Source organism: Lycorma delicatula, chromosome 12 (genome assembly GCF_047948215.1).
Source record: "Lycorma delicatula isolate Av1 chromosome 12, ASM4794821v1, whole genome shotgun sequence".
Classification (NCBI taxonomy): domain Eukaryota; kingdom Metazoa; phylum Arthropoda; class Insecta; order Hemiptera; family Fulgoridae; genus Lycorma; species Lycorma delicatula.
The window spans coordinates 39182305-39201739 of NC_134466.1; the positions used below are offsets into that span (position 1 = coordinate 39182305).

General features: G+C 27.4%; 1 long non-coding RNA gene across 2 annotated transcripts in view; it reads left to right on the forward strand.

Annotated features, from left to right (window-relative positions):
• LOC142333259 (uncharacterized) overlaps positions 1–19435 on the forward strand; it is a 51518-nt gene that overhangs the window by 23405 nt on the left and 8678 nt on the right. For both annotated transcript variants that reach the window (XR_012758571.1, XR_012758570.1), the window contains exon 3: positions 10211–10291. This is a non-coding gene — a long non-coding RNA (uncharacterized LOC142333259). The remainder of the gene's footprint in view (positions 1–10210; positions 10292–19435) is intronic.

Below are 19435 nucleotides of genomic sequence, written 5' to 3' on the forward strand. Positions count from 1 at the left end.
CCACTCCTGCAATTAAGCTTTTTAATTAAAAAAAAAAAATCAATGTTAAGCCTTTCATGCTGAACAAAAAGACATTTTTTATTGTTCAAATCGGTTGATAAACAGCCCTGAGAGAAGTATAAAATTGTTCTCCTCTTCAATAAAAATTATGTAGTCTGACAATTTTGTGTTTGTTGTCACTTTATTTGCTAATTTAATTAAAACTAAATTAATTATTTAATTACAATTATTATTTAAATAATAAATTCTAATTCAGTCAAAAAGTTTTAAGTTCTCTTTTACAATTTTAGCTGTTATCTCTGATTTTTATCAGTCGATTTGAACACCACATTGATTTAGTTTCCTCAGGATCTGTGGATATACCATCTAAAATTCCAGATTTATTGATACATATTCACAAAACTAAAACTATTATTAGTTTTTGTTTTTAATCGGAAGCTGGAAAGTAATTAAGTAATTACATGAATTACTTCTTAGTGTTATTACCTCTATCTCTTAGATTACCTCTACCCTTTGCCAGAAAAAGTAATCAAAGTTTTTAGTCCCTCCTCTTAAGATGCTTACCTAATACTTTGGTAGTTCCTAAGAAATGTTCAATTATAGTTGTGAGAAACTGGCTGCTATAATTTTTTTATATGATTTAAATCTATTTTATTATTATTAACACAATAAAATGCCATTTGTTTTAAAGTTGTGTAATATCTGAAATAAAAAATGGTAACATTTCTATTCAATATTATCCCAATCAGCTAAAAAAATAAATGTTTCATGCAAATGGAGCTTAGTTGCATATCTAAAATGTTTAATTTTACGATTATAATTATATTATAACTAGTCGCTCGCCCGACTGTCTAGCCTGGATCCCTGATACATTCATAATCTTCATGATAATAAAAAATTAAATATTTTTCAGATATTCATTAAAGAAAAAAAAATAATCCTTTTACTTCATTATATTTCTGCTACAATAGAAACAGAAATATAATGAAGTAAAAGAATTAATGTTTTTTAATAAATATCTTTAATATAATAACCCCCAAAGATGCTAGAGCCTTAATCTGTGACTTAAAACCTTCCCTGGAATAACAAAAATCTATCCTGAAAATTTGAAAGCAGTTGGTCTTGCATAATGCTGCTTTTGCAAACAAACAGGCAATAAAAATTTCCCATTTATATATAAGATAAATAGTTGATATTTTTGTGATCTATTAGTAATGAAAGAAGAGAGAGACTGTGTAAAAATTGAGTTAGAACCATGTAACTTTAAAAATTACCTTATTATTATTATTATTGTTATTATTATTCAAGTCATAAAATAAGTCAATAAAAATTCTCTTGTTGTAGTACTTATTTGTTACCGAAAGATTTAATATAATAGTATTTATTAAATTTTATCTGATGGATTGAAAAAAAAATTATAATTAGTGACTAAACTAAACTTTAGTATAAAGGTACATAAACTCCTCTCTGAATTTTTTCAAGACTATTCCACGTAATAGAGTATACAAACTTTACACCATAATAGTGAAATGTTAACATTTGTTCATATTTTTATTTACTTCTACTCTTGCTTCCATTGTTTCATATCATAAAAATAATAGGTTCAATCCTTTACTCCAAAAAGGGAAATTTATCTTCTTTACTGTTCTATCAGTAGCTATAACTGTTGAGGCCGAACTTGAACAAAATATTATACTAGCCATCTAAAAAACTCTCTTTTAATACTATTAATGCTTGTTTACTACTTAAAAATCTATAAAATATTATCCTTGTTGTCGACATTTCTGTTTTTTTATGATCTCTTTTGTATTGACCTATTCAATCATATATTTTACCAGATCATGAATCTTGTTGCATTGTTTCTTTTATTATAATTATTTCAAGAATAAAATGCCTGCAAGTTGTTAAAAAACCCCTACAAGCTGTTAGCCTATAATTGTTTAAAAAACAGCCCTCCACTAGACATCTATTGTAGATTATTTTATTTGGAAATATTTTTTTTTTTAATAGTTATAGAAATATTTATTGTATATTACAATAAAAAAAGTCAAAATATTTTTGACTTTTTTTTTAATTCAGAAGATGGTTTTTATTTAATGGCATTTTGTGTGAAACAATTAATTTTTTAAAAATAATAATGAGATAATGTTGAAATAAAAAACTGATTTAGTTTTACTATATACAAAGAAATGTACTCTTGATTACTGTTATAAGTCAAAATATTATACTGTTTACATATAAATAGTTGTGTGGTCTTGTTTGATACAAGTGAATACTTTATTATTATTATTTATTTATTTTTTTAAATAAATGAGTTTTTTGTTCAATAAGCATATGTCATAAATATACGACATATGAATGAGATATGTCGTAAATATACGACACATGTTTATAATAATGAATACATTATTATAAACATACAGAATTGTAAGAATATTTTATTCAATAAAAATTGGTGTATACATATATATTTACTGGAACCAAGCAAAGATCCAACAGCTGATTTTTGTATTATGAAAACTTGATATGACTTTAATAGCCCAAAGATGAATGTTATATTTTATTCAGGAGTTTATCAATTGATGTACAGCCTAATAATTATTTAACAATATTCCCCTATCTTAGAGATTAATTAAGAGTTTTTTAAAATAAAATAGTATGATTTCATCGTGATGTAAACAAAATGTATTTTCTCATCATGCAAAAATATATCATCCAAAAAAAAATTATGATTTTACGTGTTACATTATAGGAAACAGAAAGTACTAATTTAATCATTAGTAGGAAAATTTACTGTGCAATTAGAAGTAGTATATTTACCTAAAATCAATTGCAATGGTCGTAGCCATATTTGAAGTTAATTGTTGCAATCCATACACTGAATGATTTTTTAAAGTGTTAGCATGGAATTTTTTAATTCTGTTACATTTATCTGATTTGCAAAAGGCAGTAAGGAAATTTTACAATACAACTTTATTTTTTATAATTTTTCAAAATAAATTTCTTAACCATTGTTCACTTCTCCATCCTTTTAAACCAGTCTTCAAAGAAACCCTGCTGTATTTCATCAGAGATTTGGGCACACTCATTGTCCCTAGCCCTTAGGAGGTTATCATAATTCATAAAATGCTTCCCTTTCTGTCTCTTCAACATGTGGAGAAGCAGCTTAAAGTCACACTGAGCAAGGTCAGGATTGTAGGGAAGGTGCGCTGGAATGTTATCATAATTTAAGAAACCATGTGTTCATCCTTGAGTTCGGGCACAACTTGTTAAGAGTTTCAACAACATTAGGCAGGTTTTCCTCTATATACAACTTCCCTGAAAAAATCTTCTTAGTTTCCAACATGACTTTCTCTCATACTCATCTCACACTAAAAAATATGTTACTTGCTAAAAATGCTTGTTATTCAGTTTTTGACCACAGTGACATCACTACCTCTTCTCACTAACACACCTAAAAAGCATATGACACTGAGTCAGTAACTAGAGCGGCTACAGTGCAGCTTGGAGCTTGTCTATACATGAGTAAACTAGTAACTGCCTATAATGATCCATTCCATCATATTCCAAAACTTTCCTAGAGCCCTTTGTGCAATTCTGTTATCTATAAAGAGGTTAACAATGAATGTTGAAATGCTTCATGTTTAATATTTTCAAGTGAGAACTTACATTTTTTTATGAACGATACAAAAAAGATGTTCAGTTTCTATTTTATTTTTAATTCTCTGATTATTTAAGAGTAATTGTTGTTAATATATTTGAAATTAAATTAAACACTTTTCAGTATTAGTCTGTTGATAAGCTTTTAAAAGAATTTTACTAATTAGATCAAATCTGGTATTTTTTATTGCTTTGTTTAATATGTATTCAATTAAGAAACTCAAATATTTAGTAATTGACAGTTAAAAAAAAAAAAAAATATTATGTACCAATATTGTTCTCTTCGCTTAGTTGTGTTATTGTTATTTCATATAAGAAGTATGTTTATGTGTTAGTAATAGAGTATAGGAACTTTTCTCTTTTCTATTTAAAATGGTTTACTTTGTATTTTTCTTCTAATTAAGATTTTTACAAGATTTTCGTTGATAGGCAGTCAATTGGCTTCCAATTGGCTTCTTGAGTAACTCATTTTCTTTCCCTGCACATTTATTATTTTACTAAAAGTCGTTTGTGTTCAATCTGTTTTTCAATCACTTTTATTATAGGCTATTCTGTTTCCATTTTATGATAAATTTAACAAGTAAAATTCAAGTTAATTCCATGTTTCTTTCGTGTTCCTATACTACAGAGTTTTCTATCTCGAAGGAATTCATTTTTATTTAAATAAATCAGACCTTGGGAAACCATTTGTTTTAAGGAGGTTTCTTTTTTTTAAGAGGTTCTGTTTTGCAGACATTTCACTCCACTTCTACCTTTAAAAGGATAAAATATTACTTTATTCTTTTTAATGTCTTGCTTAGATGAAAATAATACAACAGGTTACAAGTTTTTTGGTTGAAACAGTAAAAAGGTAGAGAAATTTATAAAAAAATTTAATTTTTCAATTAAAAAAGCGATTCCAATTTTAGTATCTCCAGTATTTTAAATCACATTACCTTTTCTAGAAGTATATAAACTACATAAAAGAAACATTTTCATTAAGAGTATTTTCTTTAGAGTAACTAGTATTTATGTTTAGTGTCATATATAACTTAATGATTATGGGCTACTTGATATAATACATAGAAATAACCTACAAAAATGGTGTGGCCATAACATTTTTCTAAAGTATCCAAGAATAACAATCATCCCATGTCAGGTTTTTTAGGAAAAATAGTTTCTGTGTTCTTCACCATTTATAAGGGTTAGGTATTGAGGGGATGGTATAGTGACCGAAACCATCACAATGAGGATTTCTTTCCCTATGGGATCAGGATGAGGTAATGTATTATTGTACACATTATGATAAACTAACCAAAATATGTGATAAATCCAGATATATATTGGACTACAAGCAACATCAGTACTCTAGTTCAGCTCATCTGTGATAATCATTAGTACTCAGAGAGAAAGCCCATTTAGACTAGTGTCACTTGTTGATCAAATGTTTTACAGGTTAATACTCATAGGAAAGATTAGGTTAGATAGTGTAAAGCAAGTTAATGTACCGCTTTATATTGGAAATAGCGGATTATAAGTGTTTATGTAAAAGATCTGCCAATCTTCAAAAGATGACTAAATATATAACAGAAGAAAAGATTTCTGGGGAGCATAGATCTAAAAATATTTCACTTTCCTAATGTCTGTCTAATTTTCTTACTTTCTTTGTTTTTTTCCTGAAAAATTAAACAAACCTTTTGTTTTAAATAAAATATACAAGACCAATAAACAGAATATCAAAAAAAAATTAATATAATTGTTCATACTAGCATGACTTTAAATTGTTTGTTCATTTCAGCATAGTCATCTCATTGTATATAAAAAGGTATGAAATAATAGAAAAGCGTTCATAAAAAAAAGTGATATCTCTGTTATTAATTGATATCTTGTGATGAGGTAAATCTGAATCAGTATTTTTATTTTAATAAAAAGTTAACTTGTTAAATATAAAAGAAAAGGGGATATCAGACAAACAGAAAATTAAAATTTCTAGTAGTATTTTATGTAAAACTAAACGTTTTTCTTTGATTTAAAAAATTAATTCTATATGTTTTTCTTTATATCTTGAATCATTTACAGAAATTTAGCATCTTTTGTACATATGCCTCTACTAAATATGGGAACAGGATTATATCCCCATAACCTCTCGTTGCTATTAACAAAAGTTGATTCACATTATTACTTCCTAATATATAACCTACGTTATCAATTTTTATTATTTTAGACCTAGAATAGTGAAATATACTTTTCTAAGTTACAAAGCCAATAAATTTATATCTATGGTAAGTAAATATGATAAGCATGCTTACATAGAACATTTTGTAGTCCAAATTTTAACACTGTCTGCCTCAAAGGACAGCAAAACATGAAGAAATATAAAACTTTTCAGGGGATGACCATTCTTTGAATATATAAAATATTAGTTTTCCTATGATTTAACCTTTTTCTTTTTTTCCTGTTTAGCCTCCGGTAATTACCTTTCAGATAATACTTTAGAGGAAGATTGAGACTGATATGTATGAATGTAAATGAAGTGTAGTCTTGTATAATCTCAGTTTGACCATTCCTGAGATGTGTGGTTAATTGAAACCCAACCACCAAAGAACACCGGTATCCGCGATCTAGTATTCAAATCCATGTAAAAATAACTGACTTTACTAGGACTTGAACGCTTGAACTCTTGACTTCCAAATCAGCTGATTTGGGAAGACACATTCACCACTTGACCAACCCGGTGGGTTCCTCTGATTTAACCTGTTACTGAGAAAGTAAACTATAATTGTTAATGGGAAGATAAAGATCAATTAGGGTAGGTTAAATACATATATCTCTAATTAATCTGCATTTTATGGGTTTAAAATTCTTTAAAATTGAAGACATTATTGTAGACAAAGTAGTATTGCTTTAATTAAAGAAAAGCTGGCAAATTACTGCATGACTTTTCCAGTTAATAATAATTAAAAGAATTAGAACCAAAAATTACACAAAAAAAAAAATAGAATATTAATTTCATTAAAGTGGGGATAAATTTTAAGAAAGATTTTTCTAAAAATAACTATATACAGGTTAAGTTTAACAAATTTGCCTAACCAAAATTTTCTATAAAAATAACACCCTTCAATAAAGTCTAAAATTAAAAAATAAATGTTCAAAAACCTTTTCTGCATTTAGTCCAGGATCTATCATAATAAAAATTTAAAAAAAATTTAGACAAAGCCTGATAGCTGTATATATGAAGAATAAACTTTCAAAAAACTTTTGAAAAATATTTAAACTGAAGGAAGATAAACAAACAAAATAACAAAAAATCACATATTTCAATTTCAAAGAGGTGGAGGTTGATTTTTTGAAAAAAATTGTTTTGATTATTTATATTTGCATTGTAGGTAACAAATTTACTTTAATAAAGTTTTCTCTAAAATTCCTCAGAATAAAATCAGTTTTTTTATGATATCCCTAAATCTCAATGATTTTTTTAAAAAATGAATATGATCAGTATATAGAAATGTTTGAGCCAAATTTGAAGAAAATCTGTGGATCAGTTGTGAAATAAAAGTTTAAAAGCAGTGTTACATAAATATGTATGCACATACATGCATGTGTTATTTGGTCTAGATACACTAAATGGTAAAGATTTGCAAAATCCCAATATCCAATTTTTGACTTGATCACCTTACTTTCCCATAGCCATTATATCGATATTGGCCAGGGAAGTAAAATTATTGTAATTTTGTTACACTACAAGTATAATGGTGTTTTTATTTTTTTTAATTAGGCTTGTTTGTTATAATTCAAAGCAGTTCTTTTTACTCAGTTTGCCTTTACAGTACAGGAAATTAAAAAAAGAAAATCAATACTGGCAGCAAATCATTTATTAATGAATGCTACATTTAGATTTATTTTAACATTTATTATTTTATGACGTTGACTTCTGCTGTGTCTTACCTGCATATTGATTTTTTTTTTAACAAAATATACATTAAAAATAGATATGTATACTATCAATATTATATCCTTCTTTTGTAATAAATAATTCAGTTTATTATGTTAGCAGTTATAAAAAATTCTTGTTTCTGCTTAATTGCCATTTTCAACTTTCTAATTAGATATATATTTTTTTGTAATACATTTTTATGTACTAATTCATAATATTAAACCTTTACCTTTTTCCATGTTAGCTAATTAAAATTTCTTGCTATTATAAAATATAAATGTACTGTTTACAATATGATAATTATTTTTTTGTTTTGAAATTTTGAAATCAAAGAAGAGATTTATATCAACTCTGTCATGGAGGTTGACTTTTTAAATATTCTTTTACTTTTGCAGTTTTAATTAAATGGCATATTTAACAAATAATGAATTAATTGATATATGACACTAAAAAGAGGTTAGAGCAGTAACCATCATTTACCACTTCAACATGCTTATGTCATATATTTAGCTTTTACGAATTTCATGAGCATTACTTTTCATGAACCTCATAATGACATCAGTCTATTCATTGTTAATTTATAATACTAAGCAATGATTAATTATTATTCTATAATTTTGTAATAATATAATAATTCTCTCTTGTAGTTTTGTAAGGATAGCTATGGCAAAGGAAGTCTTTAATAAAATTAGTTCATACTTTTAGTAAATTAATATTTACTAAAAGTATGAACTTAAAGTTTAGAAAACGTTTAGCCAAATGCTATATTCGTGGGAGTGTCTTGTTATATGGAAGTGAAATGTAGACATTGAGAGGTTTTTGAAATGTGAAATTGGAGAAGGATGGATGGGTAAAGTGAAGAATGAGGAAATAATGAACAGGATTAAAGAAGAAAGAACACTTATGTGAGAAGTATCAAAAAAAGACAACTGGATAGGGCATGTGGTGATAAAAAGTGGAATTTCTACCATTGCAGTAGAAGAGAAAGGAAGTGAGGAGGAAGAAAAATGAAATGAATAGAGAGGTGAAGATTGGATACTATAAGAGAATGAAAGAGAGAGGAGGAAAGGCTTGGAACAGAAATTAATGGAGACACAGAGATGTAAAGGACCTATCACCAGCCAGAATAATAAATCATGATAATGAATTCTGTATTATTTTTTTTTTTTTTTGCTTGATGAAATTCAAACTTGAAGCTTGTAGGAATTGAAATGTAATTTTTGTAGTGTATGAAAAATGCTATGCCTGACAGGATTTGAACCTGGGACTTCCAGATGAAAGGATGAGACACTACCGCTCACACTACAGAAGCTGGCAATACTCTGTTTCATATTCTGTAATTATTATTGTATTAGTGTATTGTCACCATAATACAGTAGTAAGCAGTGATGATGTAATAAAATAAAGATATCAAAAAATCAATTTAACAATATGTCTTTATTTTTGTAATTGTCTTAAATTACAATTTAAGTAATTTAGAAAATTTACAATGGGACAAGGATGTACCCTATCTCCGTTACTTTTTAATCTTTACATGGAACTAGCAGTTAATGATGTTAAAGAACAATTTAGATTCGGAGTAACAGTACAAGGTGAAAAGATAAAGATGCTACGATTTGCTGATGATATACTAATTCTAGCCGAGAGTAAAAAGGATTTAGAAGAAACAATGAACGGCATAGATGAAGTCCTACGCAAGAACTGTCACATGAAAATAAACAAGAACAAAACAAAAGTAATGAAATGTAGTAGAAATAACAAAGATGGACCACTGAATGTGAAAATAGGAGGAGAAAAGATTATGGAGGTAGAAGAATTTTGTTATTTGGGAAGTAGAATTACTAAAGATGGACGAAGCAGGAGCGATATATAATGCTGAATAGCACAAGCAAAACGAGCCTTCAGTAAGAAATATAATTTGTTTACATCAAAAATTAATTTAAATGTCAGGAAAAGATTTTTGAAAGTATATGTTTGGAGTGTCGCTTTATATGGAAGTGAAACGTGGACAATCGGAGTATCTGAGAAGAAAAGATTAGAAGCTTTTGAAATGTGGTGCTATAGGAGAATGTTAAAAATCAGATGGGTGGATAAAGTGACAAATGAAGAGGTATTGCGGCAAATAGATGAAGAAAGAAGCATTTGGAAAAATATAGTTAAAAGAAGAGACAGACTTATAGGCCACATACTAAGGCATCCTGGAATAATCGCTTTAATATTGGAAGGACAGGTAGAAGGAAAAAATTGTGTAGGCAGGCCACGTTTGGAATATGTAAAACAAATTGTTAGGGATGTAGGATGTAGAGGGTATACTGAAATGAAATGACTAGCACTAGATAGGGAATCTTGGAGAGCTGCATCAAACCAGTCAAATGACTGAAGACAAAAAAAAACAATGGGACAAGCAGAATAATTAATTCTGATTTCTATATAATAATTAAAACATTATTATTATAATATAGAAAAAAATAAATGATGTCCAAGATAATAATTATAGTTGTGTAAATTATATTTTTTATATTAACTTTATAACCATATAAATTTTGCCTTGCATATTAAAGTTTTACCTTATGTTTTAAAAAATATAGTAAATATTAATTATGGAGTATTTTCTTTTATTTTTCTGTCTTGCTGCAGACATTTTAACAAAGGTGTTCCATGATGTGGAAGGAGATACTTTGGAAGAATGAAAAAATAACAGGAGTAACTAGTCAATTTGTAAGTCACCATCCTAATAATTACATCAATCATAGTAAATTTTACATAAAATAACTTAACCAGAATATTTTTTTATTGTGAAATCAATATTTTTATTATAAGAACGTTTGGTTTTATATGAAAGAGAATTTTTTTACATAGTTTTGCTTTAGAGAGAAGCATTTATTGATTTTTACAATCTACAGGTTTTGTTACAACAAGAATACTGCAGTGTGGTAACATCGTTTTTTTCATTTTGTACAAATATCAGCTGTTTTAAATTTTTAAAACATTAATAGCTTCATAATAGAATTTTATTGGATTATGTTTCATTAGTTAAAATTTTAAATTTGGGCTAATTTCACCTTTTTAATTAAATAAATTTTTGAAATACCTGTTTTGGAACGTATATACATCTCACTTCTGCAATTAAGCTTTTTAATTTAAAAATACAATTAAAAAAAAATTATTGTTAAGCCTTGTATACTGAACAAAATACATTTATTATTGTTCAAATCGGTTGATAAACAGCCCTAAAAGAAGGATAAAATTGTTGAAGTGGATTGTAAAAATTATGTAGTCTGACTTGTGCTTGTTGCCACTTTTTTCATTAATTTAATTAAAACTAAATTAATTACTTAATTATAATTATTATTTAAATAATAAATTCAAATTAAGTCAAAAATTGTAAGTCCTCTTACAATTTTAGCTGTTATCTCTGATTTTATCAACCAATTTGAACATCAACATTGATTTAGTTTCCTAAGGACCTGTGGATGTACCATCCAAAATTCCAGATTTATTAATACATATTCAAAATAAAATCTATTGTTAGTTTACTTAGTTTTTCTTTATTTTTAATCGGAAGCTGGAAAGTAATTGAGTAACTACATGGATTACCTCTAACCTTTGCCAGAAAAAGTAATTAAAACCTTTAATCCCTCCTTCTAAGATGCTTACCTAATACTTAGATAGCTCCTAAGAAATGTCCAATTGTAGTTGTGAGAAACTGGCTGTTAACTTTTTATATAATTTAAATCTATTCTATTGTTATTATTATTAACAAAATAAAATAGAGTCAATCCATTTAAGTGTCCCTAAAAAACATAAGCTGGTTGTTTGACCAAATCCAAAAAAAATTGAAACTTACCCACTTGTTTTCTACATGTTTCAGGACCTTAAAACTAATTTTTTTTTACATTTTTTATTTAAGCAGTTTATCTGTAGCAGCCATTTTTGTTGTAGTGTGCATACCTATTTTTGTGATTGTAAGGGTTTACGGAAAGAGCGATTTAACCCTTTGCGGGTGGCTGTGTTTTATGGTTGTGGGCGAAAGACATTTTCAAAAAAAAAAAGTTCATGCAAAAACTATTTAAAGTAACTTAAAAATTGATTCATACATAAAAACAACATATGACATGTGTTTTTGCTGAATTCTGCCACTAATCTGTTAAGGAACACTGTTTAATTATCTCGCAAGATAAAGTTTACGTGAAAACGCCACAAGTCTCACTGAGCGCACTAGAATTTGCAAACTATAGGTGATGATTTTGGTATCAGGTTATGATTAGGTCAAAATGGTATCCCTTTTAACACAGGTTTTTCATGATTTTTGAGAGGTTATAACTTTTTTATTAGTTCAATACACAAAAAAATTTTATTTGCTATAAACATCTATAAAAATACTGCAATTTGTGCAAATTTGATATTTTTAAAACCAGCCTCATCTGAGTTTTTCAAGCCAAAATTTGAATTTAAAAAAAATAAGTTTTTAAAAATTCATAAAAATTTAGGGGCAAATATATCACCATTAATATTATTTATGGTAAATTACTAACATATACCTACATATAAAAACAAATAGTTCAAACTGTCTATGCCATTCCTGCTTCTTAAAAAAATTATCAAAAGTGAAATTTCACTGTTTTTCATGTTCAACTTTATTGGTAATTTTTAATAGAAAGAAGAGAGATAGTTAAACAAACCACTGGACCAATCTTTTACCATGAGAAAATACAAATAAACTGCTTTTTGTTTCATCCTTGCAGAACTAACGGTTTTTTAGTTATGGTTTTTTCTATAAATCCTTACAATCATACAACCAAAAATAGGTATGTGCACCATAACAAAAATGGTCACCGCAGGCAAACTGCTTAAATAAAAAATTAAAAAAATAGTGTTAATGTCCTGAGACATATAGGAAACAAGTGGGTAAGTTGTAATTTTTCAGAATTGGTCAAGCATCCACTTGGGTCACTTCAAATGGATTGACCCAATACCTTTGTTTTAAAGTTGTATAATGTAATATCTGAAATAAAAATTTGTAATATTTATATTCAACATTATTCCAATCACTAAAAAAAAAAAGGTTCATGCAAATGGAGCTTAATTGCATATCTAAAGTTTTTACTTTTATGATAATATGTAATAATATTATAATTATAACTAGTCACTTGCCTTATTGTCTAGCCTGAAACTCCCCCGATGCATTCATAATCCTCATGGTAATGAAAATATTAAATATTTTTCAGATATACGTGAAGAAAAGAAATTAATCCTTTTACTTCATTATATTTCTGCTACAATGGATGCTACAGAAGTATAATGAAGTAAAGGGATTAATTTTTTTTTAATAAATATCTTTAATATCATAACACTCAAGGAGACTAGAGCCGTGATCTGTGGCTTAAAACCTTCCCTGGGATAACAAAAATCTATCCTGAAAATTTGAAATGAGTTGGTTGGTTGGTTCTTGCATAATGCTTTTGTAAACAAACAGACAGTCAGAATTTCCCATTTATATATAAGATTAATAGTTAGGTATTTTTGTGATCCGTTGGTAATCAAAGAAGTGATAGACTGTGTAAAAATTGAATTAGGGCCATATAACTTTAAAAATTATGTTATTATTATTCAAGTAAGGCAGTGAAAATTCACTTATTGTACTACTTATTTGTTGCTGAAAGATTTAATATTAAATTTTATCGAATGGGTTGAAAAAAAATTATAATTAATGACTAAACTAAACTTCAGTATAAAGGAACATAAACTTCTTTCTGAATTTTTTCAAGACTATTCCACATAATACTGTTTACAAACTTTTCACCATAATAGTGAAAGACTAACATTTGTTCTTATTTTTATTTACTTTTACGCTTGCTCCCATTGTTTCATATAAAAATAATAATTTTGATGCTTTACTCCAAAAAGGGAAATCTGTCTGTAAATTTATCTTGTTTACTGTTGTGAATTAAACAAACTTATCTATCAGTAGCTATAACTGTCAAGGCTGAACTTGATACTAGACATCTAAAAAAAACTCTTTTTTAGTACTATTAATGCTTGTTTACTGCTTAAAAATCTATTAAAATATTATCCTTGTTGCTGACATTCCTGTTTTGTATTGACCTATTCAATGATATATTTTATCAGATCATGAATCTTGTTGCATTATTTCTTTTATTATAATTATTTCATGAATAAAATATCTACAAGTTGTTAGCCTGTAATTGTTTAAAATACTGCCCTTCAGTAAACATGTATTGTAGATTATTTTTTTATAAGGAAATATATTTTTTTAATAGTTCATGGGCATTTTTAATTGTAATCTTTTGACAAATTTTTTAAATTCAGAATTTGGTTTTTATTTAATGGCATTTTCTGTGAAACATAATATAATTCATTTTTTTTAAATAAAAATAAAATAATGTTGAAATAAAAAACTAATTTAGTTTTACTATCCACAAAGAAACATACTCTTGATTACTGCTGTAGGTCAAAATATTATGCTGTTTACATGTAAATAGTTATGTTGTCTTCTCTGATAAAAGTGAATACTTTATTATTATTTATTTTAAAAAAAAGAAGATGTTTTTGTTCGATAAGCATATGTTGTACATTCATTAATATAAACATAGGGAATTGTAAAAATATTTTATTAAAAAAAAAATTGGTCTACATGGCACCAAGCAAAGATCCAACAGCTGATTTTTGTATTATGAAAACTTGTCATTACTTTAGTAGTCCAAAGATGAATGTTATATTTTATTCATGGGTTTACTGATTGATATACAGCCTAATAATTATTTAACAGCATTCCCCTACCTTAGAGATTAGTTGAGAGTTTTTAGAATAAAGTAGTATGGTGTAATCTGGATGTAAATGGAAACCATCTTGTAAAAATTATCATCTAAAAAACATTTGATTTTACATTACATTATAGGAAACGGAAAGTAATAATTTTATCATTAGTAGGAAAAGTATCGTGTACTTAAAAGTGGTATGTTTACCTAAAATCAATTCCAATGATCTTAGCCATATTTATAGATAAATTGTTACAATCCATCCACTGAATGATTTTTTGATGTGTTAACATAGAATTTTTTTTATTCTGTTACACACATCATTTAAAAAATAAGGCATTACAAAATTTTACAGTATGACTTATATTGTTATAATTTTTCAAAATAATTTTCACCATCGTTATACATTTCTTCATCCTTCTAAACCAGTCTTCAAAGAAACCCTGCCGTATTACATACATCAGATTTGGGCACACTTACTGCCCCTTGCTCTTTAGAAGTTATCACACTCATAAAATGTCCCTTTTTAGTCTCTTCAGCACCTTGGAGAACAGTGTACTCTAATATATGGCTTATGTAACAGCACAAACTGCTGGTATATTATTGTCCAAGGACACCTCTATTTGGTGGTATGTCATAGGTCATACACCTGTTTGTCTCCAGTATTTTTTGTGCTAAGTAATGTTTCCCTTAGTCACAGACAAAGACGGTCAATCTGACCTTGGAGCTTCCTCAAGGCCAAAATTTACTCTTTCATACTCTCGGTCCAACTACATATTGTTATACAGTGAGAACAAGCCTCTCCAAGCACAGAAGTCATTTTGTCTAAACACTGATTAATACTTAACCCACATGCAAAATTATAATGTAAAATTGATCTTCATTTGGTTTTGGACCACAACGACATCAGTACCTGTTTTCACTTAACTCAAAACCTATTTTAACCAAAAAAGCCTTGTTTAACTAAAAAGCAAATGACACTGAGTCAGTGACTAAAGCGGCTACAGTGTAGCTTGGGGCCTGTCTAAACATGCGCTAACTTGTAACTGCCTGTAATGATCCATTCTATCATATTGAAAAATTTCCTAGTGCCCTTTGTTTAATTATGTCATTTGTAGCGAAATTAACAAGGAATGGTGAAATGCTTTATGTTTAATATTTTCAAGTGAGAACCTACTTTTTTTTATTGGTTATACAAAAAAGATATTCAGTTTCTATTTTTAATAAATTTCCTGATTGTTTAAGGAATCTTGTTATTAATTTATTAAAAATTAAATAAAAAAATTTTTCAATATTAGTCTGTTGATAAGCTTTTAAAAGAATTGTTAATTAGATCAATTCTGGTATTTTTTAATGCTTTGCTTAATATGTATTCGAATAAGAAACTCAAATATTTAGCATTTAGTTGATTGTTTAATTGATGTTATAATGCTGTGTTTACTGGTATGTTTTTTTAATGCTGGAGAAATCTAAAACCCAAATTTTTAAGAAGAATGGACGATTTCAGACCTAATGATTTGGGTCAGTAATACTGTATCCCAACTTAACCTAAAAAAAAACACATTTTTAATCATAACGTCAATACCAGTGAACCAATTTTTATTTTATTTGTACCTAATTACTTGTCATTGAAAGGGTCTTCCAATGATGAGACACAAGCTACATCATCTCATTTAAAGAAGAAGAAGTTTTCAACCCTTGAAAATTTAGAAAACATTTAAGGTTAGAATTTTGTGTTGGTAATTTAAAAAATCATTTTTACAGTCTTAATATATAGATTATAATTATTTCAAATGGTTTTATAAGTAATATCACATAATTTTATAGTTATTTTTGTTGGACTGAAATTTAAAAACATTCTACTCCAAATGGTTTTTCGCACCTACTAAAGGGGTAAACGGATTTTTATTTTCTTCTCACCAATATTCATATTTTTTTTGTCAATTAATATAATTAAATGTTACCAGTTCCATTTAAGATTTTTGATTGGGGTAGGTGTAGCAAAGAGGGTGGAATCCATCCCTTTGAAAACAATTTTAAAAAGGTTCCCCCCAAGAATGGTATACATGTCTGCAAACAGAAATACAATGGGACTGACAGCTGTTGAATAATAATTGTGGTAACTTTTCAAAAGATCACCCGGTATATATATATATATATATATATATATATATATATATATATATATTATTTTTAAAAAATAAGGGGTATCAGACAAACAGAAAATTAAACATTTCTAGTAGTATTTAATGTAAAACTAAACATTTTTCTTTGATTTAGAAAATTAATTTGGTATGTTGTTCTTTATATTTTGAATCATTTGTAGAAGTTTAGTGTGACCTTTTTTGAAATGTCTACTCTGTATAGGAGCAGGTGGTTTATATTTTCATAACACTCTGCATCCTCTTATTCCTAATGAACAAAAATTGATTTGCCTTATTACTTCTTAATACACAACCTGCCTTATCAATATTTATTATTTTAGACCTAGAATAAAATAGAGAAATATACTGTTCTAAGATACAAAGTCATCAATTTTAAGTCAATATGATATGCAGTTCAGATATGTTTACGTAAAAAATTTTTTAAGCCAAATTTTAACACGTTTTGTCTCAAGGAACAAAAAAAAAAAGAAATATAAAAATATACAGGAGAATGATCATTTTTTGGAAATATATAATACCAGTTTTCCTCCGATTTAAACTGTTATTGGGAAAGTAAACTGTAATTGTTAATTGGAAGGTAAAAATCAGTTAGGATTGGTTAAGAGTCAAATTAAGTTAGGGTCAAGAGTACTAAGGTCAAATCCTTGTAAAGGCAGTTACTTTTATATAGATTTGGATATTAGATCATGGATACAGCCGCAGAATGAGCGGCTGGGAACTAAATAAAACCATTGTTCGCTTGCGCGACTATAATCGTGTGGTAGGGATGATTATTTTACTCAGGTCAGATAACCAAGCCCACCGGGTTGGTCTAGAACGCGTCTTCCCAAATCAGCTGATTTGGAAGTCGAGAGTTACAGCGTTCAAGTCCTAGTAAAGCCAGTTATTTTTACACGGATTTGAATACTAGATCGTGGATACCAGTGTTCTTTGGTGATTGGTTTTTAATTAACTATATATCTCAGGAATGATCGAATTGAGACTATTCAAGACTACACTTCATTTACATTCATACACATCATCCTCATTCATCCTCTGAAGTAATACCTTACGGTTGTTCCAGAGGCTAAACACAAAGAAAGAAGGGTTGGTTAAGTATATATATATTCCTAATTATGGAATTTATAGGTTTAAAAGTCTTTAAAATTGAAAAAGTTTTTGTGATCAAAGTAGTATTGTTTTAATTTAAAAAAAAAAACTGGGATGTTACTGCATGACTTTTCTTGTTATTAATCTGTTACAACCAAAAAACAATAAAATATACTAATTTTTGTGGGGGGAATAAATCTTAAGAAAGACTTTTCTAAAAATAGCTATACAGGTTAAGAAGTTTAACAAATTAAAGAAAAGTTTTCTCTAAATATAAAAATCGCCTCAATAATCTCTAAAATAAAATGTTCAAAAACCTTTTCTGTATTTAGGTCCAGGGTCTGTAATTTAAAAAAAAGTCAACATTTCTTGATAGGTGTGTATATATGAAGAAGAACCTTTCAAAAAAGTTTTGAAAAATATTTAAACTGAAGGGAGAGAAAAAAATAACAAAAAGCATGTATTTTAATTTCAAGAGGTGGGGGTTGACCTCTTGAAAAAAAGTTTGGTTTGATTATTTATATTTGCATTGTAGGTAACAAATTTGCTTTAATAAAGTTTTTTCTAAAATGTCTCTGAAAAGATCAGTTTTTTGATCATATCCCTCCATCTTCTTAATGAATATGACCAGTGCCTCATATATAGAAATATTTAGGTCAAATTTGAAGAAAATAATTGTGGTCAGTTCTGAAATAACACTAAACACTAAAAGCAGTGTAACACAAACATACGTATGTACAAACATACATGTTTTTTTTCTAGTCTAGATGAATTAGTTGGACCCTAATTTGTAAAGATTTGTAAAAACCCTATATGTTTTTAGACATGATCACAATACTTTCTCCTTTAACATAGCTATCCTGTTCATATTGGCCAGGGAAGTAAAATTAGTGTTATATTATTATGTTACAAGTATAGTGGTTTTTTATTTTATTTTTTTACTATTTGGTGTTAGTGTCACTCTTGCCTTTACGGTATGGAAAAGTAACGCAGAGATCAATACTGACAGTTAATCATTTATTAATGAATGCTACATTTAGATTGGTTTTGATATTTTATATTTTGTCATGTTGTCTGCTGTTTGTCTTCTACTACTTGTATTGATTTTTTTTTTTTGTAACAAAATATGCTTTAAAAATAGTTATGTATACATCAATACAGTATATATTTCTTTTGTAATAAACTATTCAGTTTATCTTATTACTTATAAGAAATACTTTTTGTTTCTGCTTAATTGCCATTTTCAACTTTTTCTAATTGATAAATATTTTGTAATAAATTTTTGTTTACTTTGACATAATTTTAAACCATTACCTTTTTTCCTTGTTAACTAATTTAAATATTTTGCTGTTATAAAATTATAAATGTGTTATTTACAATATATATTTTTTTTCTTTTGAACCTTTTGGATCAATTACATATAGTTTTAATTAAATGAGATACACATCCAAATTCTAACACCGTAGTATTGTATTGTCATCGAAGTTACATACGTGTACCAAATTTCATTGATTTTCATACGATAGATCAAAAGATATATGTGTTGCAAGATTTGATTATAACTAAAGCAAGTTAAATAAAAGCTTATAAAAAAAAAATATTTTAAATTAAATTTTATTATGTAAGAAAATAAAAAAAACAAATGATTTCAGATGGTATGATGTATTATTTAAACTGAAAATGGATGTACAGGCCCTACAAATTGTATAAAATAAATAAAAAAAATCATTAATCATTAATTGCTTTTAAATTAATGAAACTATTTCTTAGACCTTTTTGGGTTTATTTCACTCATCTTAAAAAGATTAAGGCCCTGTAACTAAACAATA